An 18,047-nucleotide genomic window follows, 5' to 3' on the forward strand; every position below is an offset into this window, starting at 1 on the left:
CCCCTCCCCCGTTCATGCTCTGTCTCTCTCTGTCCCAAAAATAAATAAACGTTGAAAAAAAAAAAATTAAAAAAAAAAATTCTTCTCTAGATTTGTTTGTGGTTTTTACCCTTCATCTTAAGATAACACTTTTGGGGGACCTACGGGGTCTATTGGTTGAGTGTCGGATTCTGGATTTCGGCTCAGGTCATGATATCACAGTTCGTGGGTTCAAGCCCCACATCAGGCTCTGTGCTGACAGCTGTCTCTTTCTGCCCTTCCCCAGGTTGCTCGCTCTCTCTCTCTCTCTCTCTCTCTCTCTCTCTCTCTCTCTTTCTCTCTCAAAAACAAAAACAGATAACGTTTAAAAAATTTTTTTTCAACGTTTATTTATTTTTGGGACAGAGAGAGACAGAGCATGAACGGGGGAGGGGCAGAGAGAGAGGGAGACACAGAATCGGAAACAGGCTCCAGGTTCTGAGCCATCAGCCCAGAGCCTGACGCGGGGCTCGAACTCACGGACCGCGAGATCGTGACCTGGCTGAAGTCGGACGCTTAACCGACTGCGCCACCCAGGCGCCCCAACATTTTAGAATTATAATGGTTGGGTCTAATCCCCTCTTTTTTAAATTTCAAATGTTTTAAAACAAGTTCTATATATCTATCTCCCCAACTTTTCTCTCTTCCAAGTTAATTATCTCTATTTCCCTTAATTATTTATCCCGTGACAGTGGGATTAAGATGATTAATTTTGTGTGTCAACTGGCTAGGGCATGGCACTCAAATATTTGGTTTGCTGAAGGGTATTTTTAGGTGACATTAACATTTCAGTCAGTAAACTTTGAATAAAGCAGATTACCGTCCATATGTGGTTGGGGGTTTATCCATTCATTTGAAGGCCTTAAGAAAAAGACTGACCTTACCTAGGAAGAGAGAAATCTACCAGCAGACTGTCTTCAGACTTAAACTTTAACATAAACTCTTCCTTGGATCTCTAGCTTACCAACACACTCTGCACATTTTAAGTTTGCACAATTGCATGATTGCATGAGCCAATTTCTTAAAATCTCTCTTTCTCTAGATACATAGATATAGATATAGATATAGATATAGATATAGATATATACATCCCAGTGGTTTTGTTTTTCTGGGGAATTCTGACCAACACAAGAATACTGTGTTTTCACCATTTTGTTTACTGTCTTCTGGAACCACCACAGTTTATCAGTGTCCCACTTAATATATATGGCTCCCAAACAGACACAGTGCTCCAAATATGTTCTTATCGGTGTAAGGAACATAGATATTATGGACTTCCTTGCTAAATTCCATCTTTGTGTAAATGTAATACAAGTGTGCATGACATTTGTTGGCTCATGTTAAATCTCTCATTGATTAAAAATATTATCTAACTCTAGCATCTGTTTTGTTCTAGGAATTGTGTTGGAAGCTGTGAATATAGACCTGTAAGGTATAGTCCCGTTCCTCAAAGGACATGGATATTTCTTTCCTATTTATAATCTTTGCTATCGTGTGTTTTCAAGGTTGACTTTTTAACCAGAAGTATTAGATTTATTTATGTTCTAGAATTCCTTCTTACTAAATTTGATGCATTGTTTCAACTCTTATAATGAAAAAAAAAATACTGTTGTTTCAATCATGATTATATAATTCAATATTTGATTATTTCTCCAAATCAGTACATATCTTTTCTATGTCTGTATCCATTTTTTTGACTCAAAATTGTGAATAAGGCTCACAACAGGTTCAAAAATGAGCCATGTAATTGTCATGGTTTGAGAATAATTGTTCAACTAACACATATCCACATAATTGACAAACATTCTCTCCACATATATCTTGTCCAAAAAGACATCAACAGAACACTGCATTAAATGCCTCATTGAAATGCAGATTCACTATGTCTATATAATTTAATTAATTTGGTATAATTTATTCTTAGTGAATTTAAAGTGGCTCTTGGTGATTACCACTTCCTTTTCTAGGTGTTCATGAGCCATCTGTCTAATTATATGTCTTGGAATTTTGCTGGTAATTGATGGAATGCTTTAAGATGTGTAATTTTTGTACGTATATTTTGATTTTACATAGAATTCAGTAAAATATATCATTTTTAGCATCTTTATGTATCATCTTCTGTATCATTTTTTTTTTTTCAGCATTTTTCCCAGTCTCCATAATCATCCATTGGGTTATAATTATATGGGGAATGGGGACTGTCTTGAGGTACCCAAGGGCAGGGATGTGATTGTATTTCATAAATGATCACTTATTAGTCTACTTGAAGGGAACCCAGTAAGTTCTATCTGTTATTTCTGTTTTTCTGTTCATGTCACCTTTTTTTTTCATTTCTTTTATTCTTTCTTTCTTTCTTTCTTTCTTCCTTCCTTCCTTCCTTCCTTCCTTTCTTTCTTTCTTTCTTTCTTTCTTTCTTTCTTTCTTTCTTTCTTTCTTCTTTCTTTTTTCTAGTTCAGAAGTAGATAATGGCTACTATCAACGACTCTCAAATTTATATCCTCTATGTTTCAATAAGTAGCCTATTTTAGATTGGAATCTCTTTATTCCATATTTCATGTAGGAGGTGTTTTTATTTCTCTTGGTTAAGGTTTCCATGTCTGGATTAATCAGTGTTGTCAGGAGTTGGAAGTATATTGTATGAACATGACTACATTATTAATATGTGAATAACAGAAAGTAGGATAGAATTTCTAGAACTAGAGGTGATACACAGATAACCTAGTAGGTATCCAAATTACACATGGTATGTAATTTAGGTATTCAAGAATCAGAACCAAGGGCAGCCTGGACACATACGGCCTAGAATTGGAAAGCCAGTATCTGAGACTACTCCTTGTCTTTCCTGGGATATCAGATCTCTTATAATATGCATGTCTTATGGTCTTGCTGCTTTCAAAATACTTGCACACTTTGGCTACTTATGACTTTGGCTTATCTCCATTATAAGTATGCAAATGGTTCAGACTTTCCATGGTGTTGATCCTGGCTGGACTTAAAATGACTCTTCATTTCTGCTACTTACCTTTATCTGACTAGTTACTATTTCTGAGTCTCTTAGTTTAGATTCTTTTTTTTTTTTTCTTAAGGTTTATTCATTTCTGAGAGAGAGAGAGGGGGAGGAAGGAGAAGGAGAAGGAGAAGAAGGAGAACAAGACAGGGAGAGACAGAGAGCGGACAGAGAAGCTAAGTTGGGCTGCATGGCTCAAACTCAAGAACTGTGAGATCATGACTTGAGCCAAAGTTGGGCACTTAACTGACTGAGCCACCCAGGTGCCTCACTTAGTTTATAGTCTTAAAGAGAGAATCTACTTAGTTACTAGTTGTCAGTGGATTGGCTGGTGTGTGTGTGTGTGTGTGTGTGTGTGTGTGTGTGTGTGTATGTGTATGTATGTGTATGTATGTATGTATGTTCTATCTGCCCACTGATGAGAATGGGGCAAATGTAGGGGAAACATTGACAGATGTTTTTGCTTATGCAGAATATAATTTATCAATAGACACTTAAATTTGCTTCTTATTATAGGTAAACCCGTGTAGTGCTTTTTGTATGTATTTGTTTTATCCTTACTAGTATAAAGACACATTTCCATATAGAATGTGAACGTTAACTACTTATACTTATTTGGTTTTTGGTTAATATGAAATAATTATCATGAAGTACTGGAATTAACTGTTTTTATTTTTCCTAAAAATGTTTTGCACATGGCTGACAGAACTTTTTATTATATTTAGTTATTTTGATAATCCTGTACTATATATTTCTGGACTCTACTTAATCTCCTTGATTCTCGGTTTCCTTCTCAGTAAAATAGATACAGAGACACCTTTATGTGAATGATTTAGCATGTCATATTCATATAAAGATGTTTACAATTATAATCCTTCCCCTTTCTCCTTCCTAGAGTGCATGCAGGAAAATGTATGTAGCTATGTTAGTTTCCTTTGTATACTGTCCTCTTTTATTTCTATCTTGTTGTAGATGTTTATAATTTTTTTATCAAAATTTATTTTTCAAATCTCCAATCCTTTTAAAAGACTGAAGTCATGGAATCACTCAGATCTCCTCTCTGAAATTTTTTAAATCTGCTTTCTAAAGTCCAAGGTACCTGTCAGGCTGCACTGAGTGTTTCCTTTCCTGGCTATTTCAAGCACTAAGATGACAAGTTGACTTTCTCCCAATGTTCCTGTCACTTGAATTTCATGAACCAGTTCTTTTTTTTTTTTTCTTGGTTAAAGTTAAGTCCAGAGAAATAGTCCTCATTCCTTCATCAACTAGCTTAGAGATAAAATTTTTAGCAAAATGAGACTTCTAGCAGATGCCTGGTTCATTGACATCTTAGCTAGAGCCTGCCTATCTCTAGTTCATTCTCACATCAAAATTATGTCTCTCACACCTTTAACCATTGCTATAGTATATTGCACTGTTTCTCAAATGGTGGTCTCAGAGGATGAAATTTAATAGACCATGAATTGTCTGTAGAAATTTTGTGTGTTTTATTTTGATAAAAATCTAATACTTCATGTAATCACATTCTGGATTATTATTTCAATTACTTTCTACCGTTGCATACATATTTATGATTTCATAGATGTCAAGTGATCACCTAATGTGACATTATTTAATATTACTGTGCTGGTAAAATAAGTATGGCTGCCATTAATATAGGATATCTTAACGTCAAAATGAGAACAATAATCTGTAAATTGTTGCTGAATTTTTTTAATCTGGTATAAACTCATAATTTCTCATTTTTGCCAATTAAATTTGCAATTAAAGGATATTTTCTTTTTTGAAATAGTAACTTTTTAAAAATTCTAATACAGTTAACGTATGGTATTATTAGGTTCAGGTGTACAATATCATGATTCAACAATTCTATACATTATTCAATGCTAATCATGTGTATCTTAATCCCCTTCATCTCTTTCACTCATCCATTTCTTTCATCAATGTTTTATAGTTTTCATAGGTCAGGTCTTTTACCTCTTGGTTAAGTTTACTCCTGGGTATTTTATTATTTTTGATGCAATTTTAAGTGGGATTGTTTTCTTATTTTCTCTTTCTGCTACTTCATTATTAGTGTATAACAATGTATCAGATTTCTGTATATCCATTTTGTATCCTGCAGCCTTACTGAATTCATTGATCAGTGCTAGTAATTTTTGGGAGAGTCTTTAGGATTTTTTTTATATAGTGTCATGTCAATCAACAAATAGTGAAAGTTTTACTTCTTCCTTTCCAATTTGGGTTCCTTTTATTCCTTTTTGTTGTCTGTTTGCTGCATCTAAGACTTCCAGTACTGTGTTGAATAAAAGTGGTGAGAGTGGATATCTTTGTCTTGTTCTTGATCTTAGGGAAAATCTCAGTTTTTCATTATCGAGTTTGATGTTAGCTATGGGTTTTTCATATATGGCCTTTATTATATTGAGGTATGCTCCTTCTAAATTTACTTTGTGAAGGTTTTTATCATGAATGGATATTGTACTTTGTCAAATGTTTTTTCTGTACCTGTAGAATGATCATAAGATCCTTATCCTTTCTTTTGTTGAAGTGATGTATCATACTGATTGATTTGTGAATATTGAACCACGTATGCATCCCAGGAGTAAATCCCACTTAACTGTGGTGAATAATTTTTTTAGCATATTGTTGGGCTTGGTTTGCTGATATTTTGTTGAGGACTTTTGCATATGTGTTCATATTTTATAGTGTCTTTATCTGGTTTTGATATTAGGTTCATGCTGGCCTCATAGAATGTATTTGGAAGCAGTCATTCCTCTTTTTTTTTTTCAAATAGTTTGAGAAGAATAAGTGTTAATTCTTTAAATATTTGGGAAGTTTCACCTTGGAGGCTCTCTGGTCCTAGACTTCTTTTGTTGGGAATTTTTTTATTACTGATTAAGTTTTATTGCTAGTACTCAGTCTGTTCAAATTTCTATTTCTTCCTGATTCACTTTTGAGAGGTTATATATTTCTCGGAATGTACCTATTTCATCTAAGTTATCCAATTTATTGGCATATCATTTTTCATAATATTCTCTTATCATCCTTTGTATTTCTGTGGTGCTGGTTGTTATTTCTCCTCTGTCATTTCTGATTTTATTTGAATCCTCTCTCTCTAAAGTTTCATCAATTTTGTTGCTTTTTTCAAAGAATTGGATCCTGAATTCATGGATCTGTCCTATTGTTTTTTAGTTCCAATTTGTTTATTTCTGGTGAATCTTTATTATTTCCTTCCTTCTACTGATTGTGGGTTTTATTTGTTCTTCTTTTTATACCTCCTTTAGGTGTAAGGGTAGGTTGTTTATATGAGATTTTTCTTGCTTCTTGAGGCAGACCTATATTGCTATAAACTTCCCTCTTAGAACAGCTTTTGCCACAGATTTGGGATCATTGGGTTTTTATTTTCATTTGTCTCCATGGATTTTTTTTATTTCCTCTTTGATTCCTTGGTTTATGATTTCATTGTTTGGTAGCATGTTCTTTAACTTCCACGTATTTGTGTTCTTTCCAGACTGTGTGTGCGTGTGTGTGTGTGTGTGTACGTGTGTGTGTGTGTGTGTGTGTGTGTGTGTGTGTGTGTGGTTACTTTCTAGTTTCATAGCATTGTGGTCAGAAAAGATACATGGTATCACTTCAATCTTTTTGAATTTGTGGTGACTTGTTTTGTGGCCTAACGTGATATATTCTGCAGAATGTTCCATGTGCACTTGAAAATAATGTGTATTCTGCTGTTTTAAGATGGAATGCTCTGAATATGTTAGATCCATTTGGCTCAGTATGTCATTCAAAGCCACTGTGTCCTTCTGATTTTTCTATTTATATAACTGGGGTGTTGAAGTCACCTACTCTTACTGTATTACTGTTGTTATTTATTTTATGTATGCTAATAGCTGCTTTATGTATTTGGGTGTTTCATGTTGGGTGCATAAATATTTATAATTGTTATATCTTCTTGTTGGATTGTTCTATTTATGATTTGCTGGCTTTCTTTAGTGATACACTTGGATTCATCTCTCTTTATTTTTTACATATCCATTATTTGTTTTTGATATGTGATTACCATTATGTTTACATATAACATCATATGCATATAGCAGTGTGTATTAAGTTGATGATCACTTAAATCTGAACCCATTCTTTACTCCTTTCCCCTCATGTTTTGGGTATATACATCCTTTTATTTTGTGAATCCCTGACTGATTTTTATAGATATACTTAATTCTGCTGCTTTTGTTCTTCCTGCTTTTCTTACTCCTACTTATGATCTTTCCTTTCCACTCAAGGAGTCCCCTTTAACATTTCTTACAGGGCTGGTTTGGCGATGATGAATTCCTCTAAGTTTTGTTTGTCTGGGAAACTCTTTGTTTCTCCTCTATTCTGATTGATAGCCTTGTTGGATAGAGTATTCTTGGTTGCTGTTTTTTTTTTTTTCTTTCTGCATTTTGAATATATCATGATACTCCTTTCTGGCCTGCAGTGTGTTTGCTAAAAAATCAGTTGATAGCCTTATGGGGTTTCTCTTGTACATAACTGTTTTATTTTCTCTTGTTGTCTTTAAAATTCTTTGTTTCGGGGCGCCTGGGTGGCTTAGTCGTTAAGCATCCGACTTCGGCTCAGGTCACGACCTCGCGGTCCGTGGGTTAGAGCCCCGCGTCGGGCTCTGGGCTGATGGCTCAGAGCCTGGAGCCTGCTTCCGATTCTGTGTCTCCCTCTCTCTCTGCCCTTCCCCCGTTCATGCTCTGTCTCTCTCTGTCTGAAAATAAATAAACATTAAAAAAAATTAAAAAAAAAATAAAATTCTTTGTTTCTACTTCCTTCCATTTTAATTACTGTGTGTCTTTATGTGGACCTCTTTAGGTTGATTTTGTTGGGGGTTCTCTGTGCCTCCTGGATTTGGATTTCTCTTTCCTTTCCTGGATTCAGGAAGTTTTCAGCTTTTATTTTTTTAAATAAATTTTCTGCCCCCTTTTTTTCTTTCTTTTTCTTCTGGGATCCCTGTAATACAAATGTTATTATGCTTGATGGTGTCACTTGAGTCCCCTAAGTCTATTTTCATTTATTATTATTATTTTTCTGTCACCTGCTCAGCTTGATTGCTTTCCATTACCCTGTCCTCCAGGTCACTGATCCATTCTTCTGCTTCCTCTAGTCTACTATTTATTCCCTTTAGTGTATTTTTAATTTCACTTATTGAATTTTTCAACTCTAGTGTGTGTTTTCTTTCTTTTTGTTGAGCTTCTCACTGAGGTGCTCTACTCTTTCCTCAAGTCCAGTGAGTATCTTTATCACCATTAATTTAAATTCTCTATCACTCATATTACTTATCTTTATTTCATTTAGCTCTCTTGCTGTGATTTTCTCCTATTCTCTCATTTGTGACAGATTTCTCTGTCTCCTCATTTTATCTAATTCTCTGTGTCTGTTTCTCTGTGTTAGGAAAGTCGGTTGCATCTCCTGTTCTTAAAAGTAATGGCTTTATGAGGAAGAGGTCCTGTGGTACCCTGAGTGCTCCCTCCTCACAGAATCTGGCATTTCAGGGGTTTTCTTGGCTCAGCCCCTTTTGCCTTCTGTCCAGTTTTCTGCATTGGCTCTCCTTGCTTGTGGTGGGCAGAGTTTGGTCACCATGGTGTTAGTGGGCCAGTCTGGGCCACCTTGGGTTGGGTTGAGTCAGACTAGGCATTTGCCAGAAATGCAGGGCACTTTCCCTGTGTTGTCCCCCTGAGAAGCTTTCATTGGTGGGAGGGGCCTACAGTTAAACCAGATGTTTGCCCCAGCTCCCTGCTGGGGTCACAATTGAACTGGTGTGTGTGGTTATCTTCCCCTCTCCCTGATGCAAGAGTCACTTTGGGTGGTGCTGGCCCCTTTCAGGGCTGTAGGTACACTGCCAGGCTTGTAGCACTGTTTTGGATGGGTTCCTGCCAACGTCCTATTGGAGAGGCAGGTCTGCAAAAGAATGTGGGGGCAAGGCTTGCAATGCCAGCAAGATCTGTGCTTGTCTCCTCTTGGATGGGACCTAAAGTCATCTGGAAAACTCTTGAAGAGGCTATCTAAGTTGGAGGAGGGGGATTCACAGATGTGCATGGGGTGGGGGTGGGGCACACTGTTAGCAAGCTAGGTGGAGAGTATTGTGCTGAACTGGTTTTTGTAAGTGTCTTTGTAACTAGTCTGGGGGCTAGGGAGGGAAATGTGTCCTGTCAGCTCTCTTGGTTTGGAGAAGTCTTCCTAAGGATATCTGACCCTACAGCACATGCTCTGAAATAAATAAATCTCCTTACTGTGTATCTGAGGGGGTTTTCAAACTGCTGCTTCTATGCTACATCTCTGTGGGGTTCTTTGTTGTACTGTCTCCTTAAGAGTGGGGATTCAGTTTCCTGTGGCCCTCTAGTTCTCCCACAGTTGAGTCTGCTGATTTTTAAAGTTCTAGGTGTTAAGCCCCACTGATTGTTGGGTCTCTGTGGTTTTCACAGCTAAATGTTATGGGAATTCCTCTACTCTGTGCCTGGGGTGCCTGGCCAGGTATCTGTTTCTCTCCCATTTCTGAGCCTGTCCGTCCTTCCTGTGGACAGTCCCTTGGATCCATTTGGCTTCCTGATGTGTCTCCACCATTTTACACTCTCTCATGTGGCCTCATTGCTACATTTAGCTGTGGAGAGTCTATTATGCCAGTCCTTGGTTCATTTTCTGGTTTATTTATACTGATGCCAGTGTTATCTACTTGTATCTATGGTAGGAGGTGAGTTTAGGATCTTCCTACTTTTCTGGCTTTCTCAGAAATCCCCTAATTCATGAAAGATAGTTTCATGGAATAAGAATTTAGTTTCTAAAGTTATTCCTTAGATTGAAACATTGATTTGACTTGACACAAAAAGACAGAACAGTACTAGTTCAGTTGTCACTGGCTAAGAAGAATAGAAAAAAATGCATCCTCATCAAATGAAGGCCATGATGTTCTGTGGGAATAATGTCATAGAATTTGAAGAGAAAAAGTGGAGGAAGAGTTGAATCGTTACATGTACACATAAAATAGCCTAAAGCATAACAGTATGTTTCATACCTACCTTGATTTTATTTACGAGAAACAAATATTCCATTAAGTAATGTTGAATGTTGGTGCTGGTATTGGCTGTTATTCTAATTTAGACTATACACATTTTATTATTTTTTTTTTATTTATTTTTTTTTTCCAACGTTTATTTATTTTTGGGACAGAGAGAGACAGAGCATGAACGGGGGAGGGGCAGAGAGAGAGGGAGACACAGAATCGGAAACAGGCTCCAGGCTCTGAGCCATCAGCCCAGAGCCCGACGCGGGGCTCGAACTCACGGACCGCGAGATTGTGACCTGGCTGAAGTCGGACGCTTAACCGACTGCGCCACCCAGGCGCCCCCATTTTATTATTTTTTTGAGGGGGGTGGCAGAGAGAGAGAGAGAGGGACAGAGAAAATCTTAAACAAGCTCCACACCCAGTGCAGAGTCCAATGCAGGGCTTAGTCCCATAACCCCAGGATCATGACCTGAGCTGAAATCAAGAGTCAGATGCTCAACTGACTGAGCCACTCAGGCATCCCAATATATTATAACTTAGTGCTAGAGTTGGGATAGGTGTTGGAACTTCAACAGTTAGGATGAGGAATTCTTGTTCCCATTTTAGTGGAGCTTTCTGGGCAAAGTCAGGTATACCACTGAAGCCTGATGACTACTGCCATGCTGCTTTGAAGCCTCTGAGATACAGTGGTATCTCATGAGATGAAAGGTGAATGAGGCAACAGCCTTTCCATTCCTCTCCCACCACTTTTACAGCTGTTCTGCATTATGTAGATGAGCATCAAGCTTTTAGGTTACTAGTCGAAGGGTTAACATAGAAATGTATAGCTGCCTCTGGGTATATGTTTATTTAAGAAGTCTTAAAACAGCCTATCTGTGTGGGTGGTCTCAGATTGTGTGTGAGAATATGGGGGGATAAGGTGAGGCTAAGGTGGATAAGTAAAAGATTTAGGAAGAGAAAGAAGAGGAGAAGAAAAGAGAAAAAGAAAGAAAAAAGGAATATAAGAAAGAGAAAGAAGGAGTGAAAAGTAGAAAGAATGCAAATTCCAATGAAATTTGAGATTAATAATATATCTAAAATAATTCTAAAACTAGAACGTTAGTAATTTAATATTTGATTATTTAACCAAGATGGTATATACATTTCATTATTTTCTAATATTTTCTTTCAACACTTTTTTCTGTAATTGAATAATATGCTATAGTCATTTATTTTAAAGCCAGAAATATTTAGATGATGAGATAATAATTACATTTTATAGTATGAACAGATACTAGTTGAAATTTCAAAAGAGGCACGCATTTGGTAATAAAGTTAAATACAAAGGCAACAATTTTAAAGCTGAATATGTGAAATTTATCATCAGAAAAGCAGGTTCCAAAAGATATCAATTTACACTTTATTCTAATAATAGAGTAATATATTTTACAAATGTTGTTTAACCTTACAAGTACTCATAAACAAAGTTAAAATAAGATATATTTAATCTAATGCACTGGAGAATATACAAGTAGAAAAAAGTCCATTTAGAAGAAATTAACTGAAATAGAATAATACAATAATAAATATGAATGAGACAAATTTTACTTATTAAGTAGTTGCAATTTAAGTCAAATATTTAAATAAAAACATGTTTACAGGAAATGCTTGAAAAACAATGTGATTAAACATGTAATTACATCAAAAGGCAAATGTTTAATAACAATCATGAAATTGTATTAGTAGTAAGATATCAAATAAGTTAGGTGGTTTGATTTGACTGAAGTTTAAATCAAAGGAGTTGCTGAAGTATGAAGGAGTGTTAAAGCATTCTGGTAAAGTATTAATATGTAAAAGCTAACTAAAAGAAACTCAAACCAGAAAATCCATAATAAACATAAATAAAGAATGCCTTTGAAAAAGACAAGCACAAACATTTTATAATAGAAGTGTAATAAATTAAACATGAAATGTAAATGTCACATTACAAATAATTTCTCAAATCTGTGGATAAAATCTTGATTTTGGAAGAGTTAATTATCTTAAAACATCATTACTTTGTATCTGTTTATAATGTGCTCACAATATAAATTGAATTTAAAATGATTAGTAATTTACATTGGTCAAATAATTTGGAGGTACACCGCCCATAATATCAGACTCTAGGAAATCCACAATAATCATCACTTTAAAAGTCCTAAGATTTTTTTCACTAGTGAGGCTCACCTAATGTAACTTAACATTTTTTCCAGAATTATTTAATTCTGGAATATTTCCCCACATAATAATAATATTTTATTGACTTCCCATGTAACTAAAACTATACTGATACAACCTGGGCAAGTGCTGTGCTGTAGAAAAAGTTGGTAAGTACTGTCACTAACTTTTTTTTTGTTGTTTGTTTCTGTTTTTTCCTTTTTGCCCTGGAAGAGATAGCTAACGAGATACAAAGTGTCTAGATTTTGGCATGAATCATTATTGTTTTGATGAGAATTTTACCTACCTGAGAAAATCTATTGGACCTAAGAAGTAAATTCATGCATGGCCTCTTATAAAATCAGTATCATTTTTATATACCAAGAAGAAACAATTAGAAAATTTGATAAACATCCTATTCATGATATTACTGAAATGAATTAAACTTAATGAAACATTTTGTTGGACTCTACATTAAAATAAAGAAAAATTTTGCAAAACTGCAAAGACATTTTAAACAAAACCTTACTTAAATGTAGTGACATGAGTGGGAATAAATTTCTAGACTCCTTATTTTTCCTAGCTCACTTTCTTAGTTAAAAAGACCTCTTTTAACATGAGTCGTTTAAGGAAAAGATACTCAGCAGAGTAAGGCTAACATCCCTCAAGTTTTTCCTACTAGAAGAGGATGATTCATCATTCATTGCAATCAGTCAGAGGAGTAAGGGTCTAATTATATTCTGAATTACTTTACCCCTCTTAGGGACACAAGTTCAATAATTCAAACCTTTTTTTTTTTTTTTTAAGCCAACTTGTACTGCTTAGTAAAATTGGTCTTTGATTTATAATATATTTTGAGCTCATACATTATATTTCTTGAAACTTCTATAGGCAATGTGGGCTTTTTGTTTCTTGTTTTATTAAAATGAGAAAAATCATAGTAGTATATTGTGGAGGAACTCCATAATAAATAGAGTCATTATTGCCTTCTCATTATTTATTTTACCGAAGTTATATAACTTAAAAATCACTTATAATTTTAATCAAAATTCAAATATAAATTTTTGTGAGTAAAGCTTGATAACATGATTATATTTTATACTTTGAAGAATAATTACAGTAGAATAACCAAAGAAACACTGACATATTAAGGTATTTAATAATTAAAAATATGCAAATAGAAAAAGCTTATCAGTGAAAACAATAGTGCATGATCTCATGGCACCTATGTATATAAAGAACTTACTGTATAATAATATTGACTTCTCAAGCAACATAGATTAAAAGATAAAATATTCAATAAATGGTGGATCAACTCATTAGCCATTTGGAAAAAAGCATCTCTTAACACCTCATGTCATTATTATAAACATTAAAGTTAAGTGCAAATGACTTTCAATAAGAGTGCAGTCCATGATATAATATTGTCATTAGCTTACAGGCTGTGTGTTCACTTGTCTTACAGTTGACAATTTGCTTTGTAGAGAGCATGTGTCAGATCAATACACATGTATGCACAGGGGTGGAACATGGCAGTTGTGGTCAGATACACACTTGTACAATTTTGTACTTAAGTCATGTGCAAGCTTGCATCTAAAATATTCATATGTGAACTATAACCTTTCTAATCAATGATCACATTCATCAGATCTTTATTTACATGGCTTATTGCGAAGGTTATACAATACATGGGCTAACTTTGCTACACAAATCCACCTTTGGTTGTTTCAGTGATTTAAAATTTTAGCCATGTAACAAACTGTCTGCATCTAATTGAACAAGTAACTTAAACATCACAAGCATCAGTATCCTCATATGTAAAAGTGCAAATAATGAAACCTTTCTCATTGGGATTAAATAAGTCTGCATATATAAAATAAACTAGCATGGAGTAGGCATTTAAAATATGAATTTTCTTCTATTTCTTTTCTGAATGGTCTTCCCTCTCCCTCTGAATGCCTCATGTAAAGTAATAGATTGCTTTATCTGAGATGGTTTCATGAAAATAATGGATTTTAATTTTTGATATAGGACAAATGGAAGTTAATTAATTCATAATCCTTTTCTCTTTAGATATTAACCTATTAGAACATTTAACTCAAAGAATTCACATAAACAGCTGCAATTTATTCAATACAGCAAGAGAGAGCCACAAATCTCACACCCCACTTCATTTATCTGTGGCTCTGGCCCTGACCTTGAATGCTCTAGTTTACTGAGATGAATATGGTATGTACCATATTGAAAGTTCAAGAGTCAGAAAATTTTCATTTGGATTTCTGTGTACTCAGTTTGGTTTTGTTAAGCCAGAACTATGAAAAATATCCAATCATTATTGTCTAAAGGTCTTGTTGCCATTCTTTAAAAGTGCTGTCTTCTGCAGTACTCTTCTAGCACTGTCACTGTTCTCAGTTTATCTGCCTAAATCCTACTCAATCTTAAATTCTTCATTTAGACATGATTTTCCAGGAAGTCTTTTGTGATTCTGCCAAACCTAGATAATATGTTTACCCCTTTCATGTAGTTCCATAGCATCCTGAGCTTCCCCTTCCAACAAATTGCATTGAAATTACTTTCCTCATATATCTAAACTGAGTACTAGAGGTAAGCTCCCTGAGAGCAGGGACCTGCAATATTGTAGCATTGTCCCTTTACTGCTATGCATGTTTCATGGCACAGTATAGGTATTTAGATTAATATTTTTTTTTTATTTTTTTTCAACGTTTTTATTTATTTTTTTTGGGACAGAGAGAGACAGAGCATGAACGGGGGAGGGACAGAGAGAGAGGGAGACACAGAATCAGAAACAGGCTCCAGGCTCTGAGCCATCAGCCCAGAGCCCGACGCGGGGCTCGAACTCACGGACTGCGAGATTGTGACCTGGCTGAAGTCGGATGCTTAACCGACTGCACCACCCAGGCGCCCCAAGATTAATATTTTTTGAATTGAGGCTCATTAGGAAAAGAAAGGGATTCAAATGGGTTTAAATCTGGAAAGATAAATATATGTAAATCTAAATTATAAACTCAGTTCAGTCCTTCAGAGCCTACTATGTCTTTTAAACTATTTTAACACATTAAATTTATTCCATGTAGCGAGCATTTGATATTTTGAGTAAGTCTAAGTGATACCTTGTGAAAAAAATTCACTACCATGTAAATGTTTAATGGACAGTTTTATTACCAGCAAATGTACCAACCTGTGATATTTGGAATCCAATCCTAGACCACCTTCACAGGAGACTCAAGTATTTTACTTAAGATTTCATGCTTTTAGCAATAGAAATTAGCATAGTACGCTGAAACCAAACAAACCAGTAATGTACAGAGGTGGAGTGTAATCTGTCAAAAAGCCATGTTCTGGACACAGTAGTGTTGAAAGGCTAACTGCAATTTTTCAGATATTTGCTGAGCAAAACCTTATTTTTAAAGGAGATTTGATTGCTTGTAGAGCAAATGGTTTTTAGCTTTCCAAAACATCAGTGTATTTGATTCCTGATCTAGGAAACAAAAACCATTGTATTCAAACATATTTTAGCAATTCAGTGATTGTGAAGATTCAAGAAGGAATATTAAGGGGAATTAGAAGAACACCCTGTATTACCACTGAACTTTAGGTCCATGGATTAGTATTCTTAATCACGTTGTGTTTTATTCATGTAGGGAATAAAATTATTGAAATACTGAGCGAATTTTGCAAGTCTTTTTTTGCTCTTAGAGTTGACATAGCAGTTTTAAACAATTGTATAGAAAAATTTCCTATGAGTATTATGTTTTTCTTTTTTCTTTTCTCTTTCTTTTTCTTTTCCTTTTCCTTTCTTTGCTTTGCTTTGCTTTGCTTTCCTTTTTTTGAGTATTATGTTTTTCTTATTGCAATGTCCCTTCTTGGTGATTGGAATTTGTGAAGATAAGTGGTAAACTTACACATTAATTTTTTTTTTTGTATTTAACCAGCACCTATACTCTTCATTTTATTCTTATATATTGAAGCAAGTTGTCACTGAAATATTGAGGCAAAATGCTGAAATTGGTGAATATAGAACTGAAAGAAACTACCAAAAACTAAATATTTAAGATTATAACATCAATTAAAGAAGGAAATGACTAAGTGATCAGGCAAGTTCAGCATCTCTGAGGTACAACTGCAGGTGCATTAGTAATCTACTAATCATGAGTGGTATATTACTAAGTTATCTGTAAAACAGAATCCTACCTTTTTCAATGTCGGTCACTTTTATTGGTATTCAATAGTTACTGAAATTGTGTTTTAGAGAAAAATGTGGTATGTGATTCTTGAAAGAAAAAATGGAACAGAAGATTTTTGTTATGCTTTTAGAAACTTGTAATCTAATTGGGAACATTTAAAATATTGAAACTGATTTTCCATTACTATGGATTATTGCAGATTACTCTAGTATTATGCTACTTAACAGCTGAAGAAAAGATAAATAGAATAGAAACAGTCAGGCGGGATCAAGAATGAAAGGCTTCCTAAAGAACATGAGGTTTACACTATGTATAGTAGATAATATACTATCCATTGCAAGTAATAGAAAACTCAAGTCCAGCCTGCTTAAGAAAATAAAGAGGATTTATTGGCTCCTGTAACAGAAAGAATTCAGAGGTAGATTTGGTTTCTGAAAAGGATTGATCCTGTAGTACATGATGTCATCAGGGTCTGGCTCCATTCCTTTGCAATCTTTTGGCTTTGCCTTCTTCAGCATGTTGACATCCTATTCCAGCACCCTTCTTTTGGTGCCTAATACAATGATTTCAGAATTCGAGGCCTTATATACTCATCCCCCTTGCCAGAAAATGAGCTATCCTGGCATGAAGTCTGAAATTCTCAGAGCATCTTTGAAACTCTGAACCAATTACTGTGACTGGGGAGAATGGAATGCACATGCTCCATCACTGCCATTGAGAAAGAAATTAAATTTCTCAGAAACACCTGTATCTCAAATAAAAACAAGAGGCTGTTAGGAAGGGGAAATGGGGAATAAGTGGTGAGAAGGCAACAAACATTGGCTGGATTTGAATTTTAAAGAAATGAAGAACATACACTTAGAAGATAGGATTGGATTCCAATCAGAAGGAGTAATGTGGCAGTCAGCAAGTTAAGTTGGATTGTGGAGATTCATGACAATTACCTTAACAAGCATAGAAAGAAATAGTGAGATATTTTTAAATTACATGATAGGAATTTTGGGATGTTCTTGAATACTAGCTTAAGGATGTTAATTTTAGAAGTATATCATATGATGGGTACCTTGGTGTATAAGTTGCCTCAGCTGAAACTAATTAGTCTCTCTCTCCAACCACCCTCTGTGCATATGGCAGCCAGAAAAAGAGATATGTCAAAAATACAAGTAAAATTACTAGCATAAGTGTTTTAGTTATGTATGAGAAAAGCAGTAGTCTTAGGGAAGGATGAAGTTACCTGAGTTCAGAATTCATGGATTAAGAGATTAAGTATAGCTTTTCTTGAATTTGAATTTGAACTGTATAACTGTATTGATAGTTAAGTTATATGTGCAAGTTCCTTAGCTACCACTGAAGAAAATGCCATGGAACTGATCTTACCTTGGCATAGCATGTATAGTTTGGGTTGTTGATGTTTCATAATTGGTGATATTTTAAAGGGTGAATAATCTAGAATTTGCTGTTAGATTTTGTATTCCAATGTCATCGCCTTAAAACCAAATAAGAGTATACTTCTGTGAAAAGTAAAAGGCTTTTTTTGAAGGGAATGTTGTGTTCTCCCTGTCTACCATCTCAGAGGGTCTCCTAAAATAGAGAATAAGAT

General features: G+C 34.9%; 1 long non-coding RNA gene across 1 annotated transcript in view; it reads left to right on the plus strand.

Moving 5' to 3' along the window:
- Positions 1-1,412: 1,412 nt before the first annotated feature.
- The window catches only part of LOC123583491, a 131,329-nt gene continuing 114,694 nt past the window's right edge, over positions 1,413-18,047 (plus strand). Inside the window, exon 1 of the long non-coding RNA XR_006704900.1 lies at positions 1,413-1,450. This is a non-coding gene — a long non-coding RNA (uncharacterized LOC123583491). The remainder of the gene's footprint in view (positions 1,451-18,047) is intronic.

Source organism: Leopardus geoffroyi, chromosome B3, assembly GCF_018350155.1.
Source record: "Leopardus geoffroyi isolate Oge1 chromosome B3, O.geoffroyi_Oge1_pat1.0, whole genome shotgun sequence".
In the NCBI taxonomy this organism is placed as follows: domain Eukaryota; kingdom Metazoa; phylum Chordata; class Mammalia; order Carnivora; family Felidae; genus Leopardus; species Leopardus geoffroyi.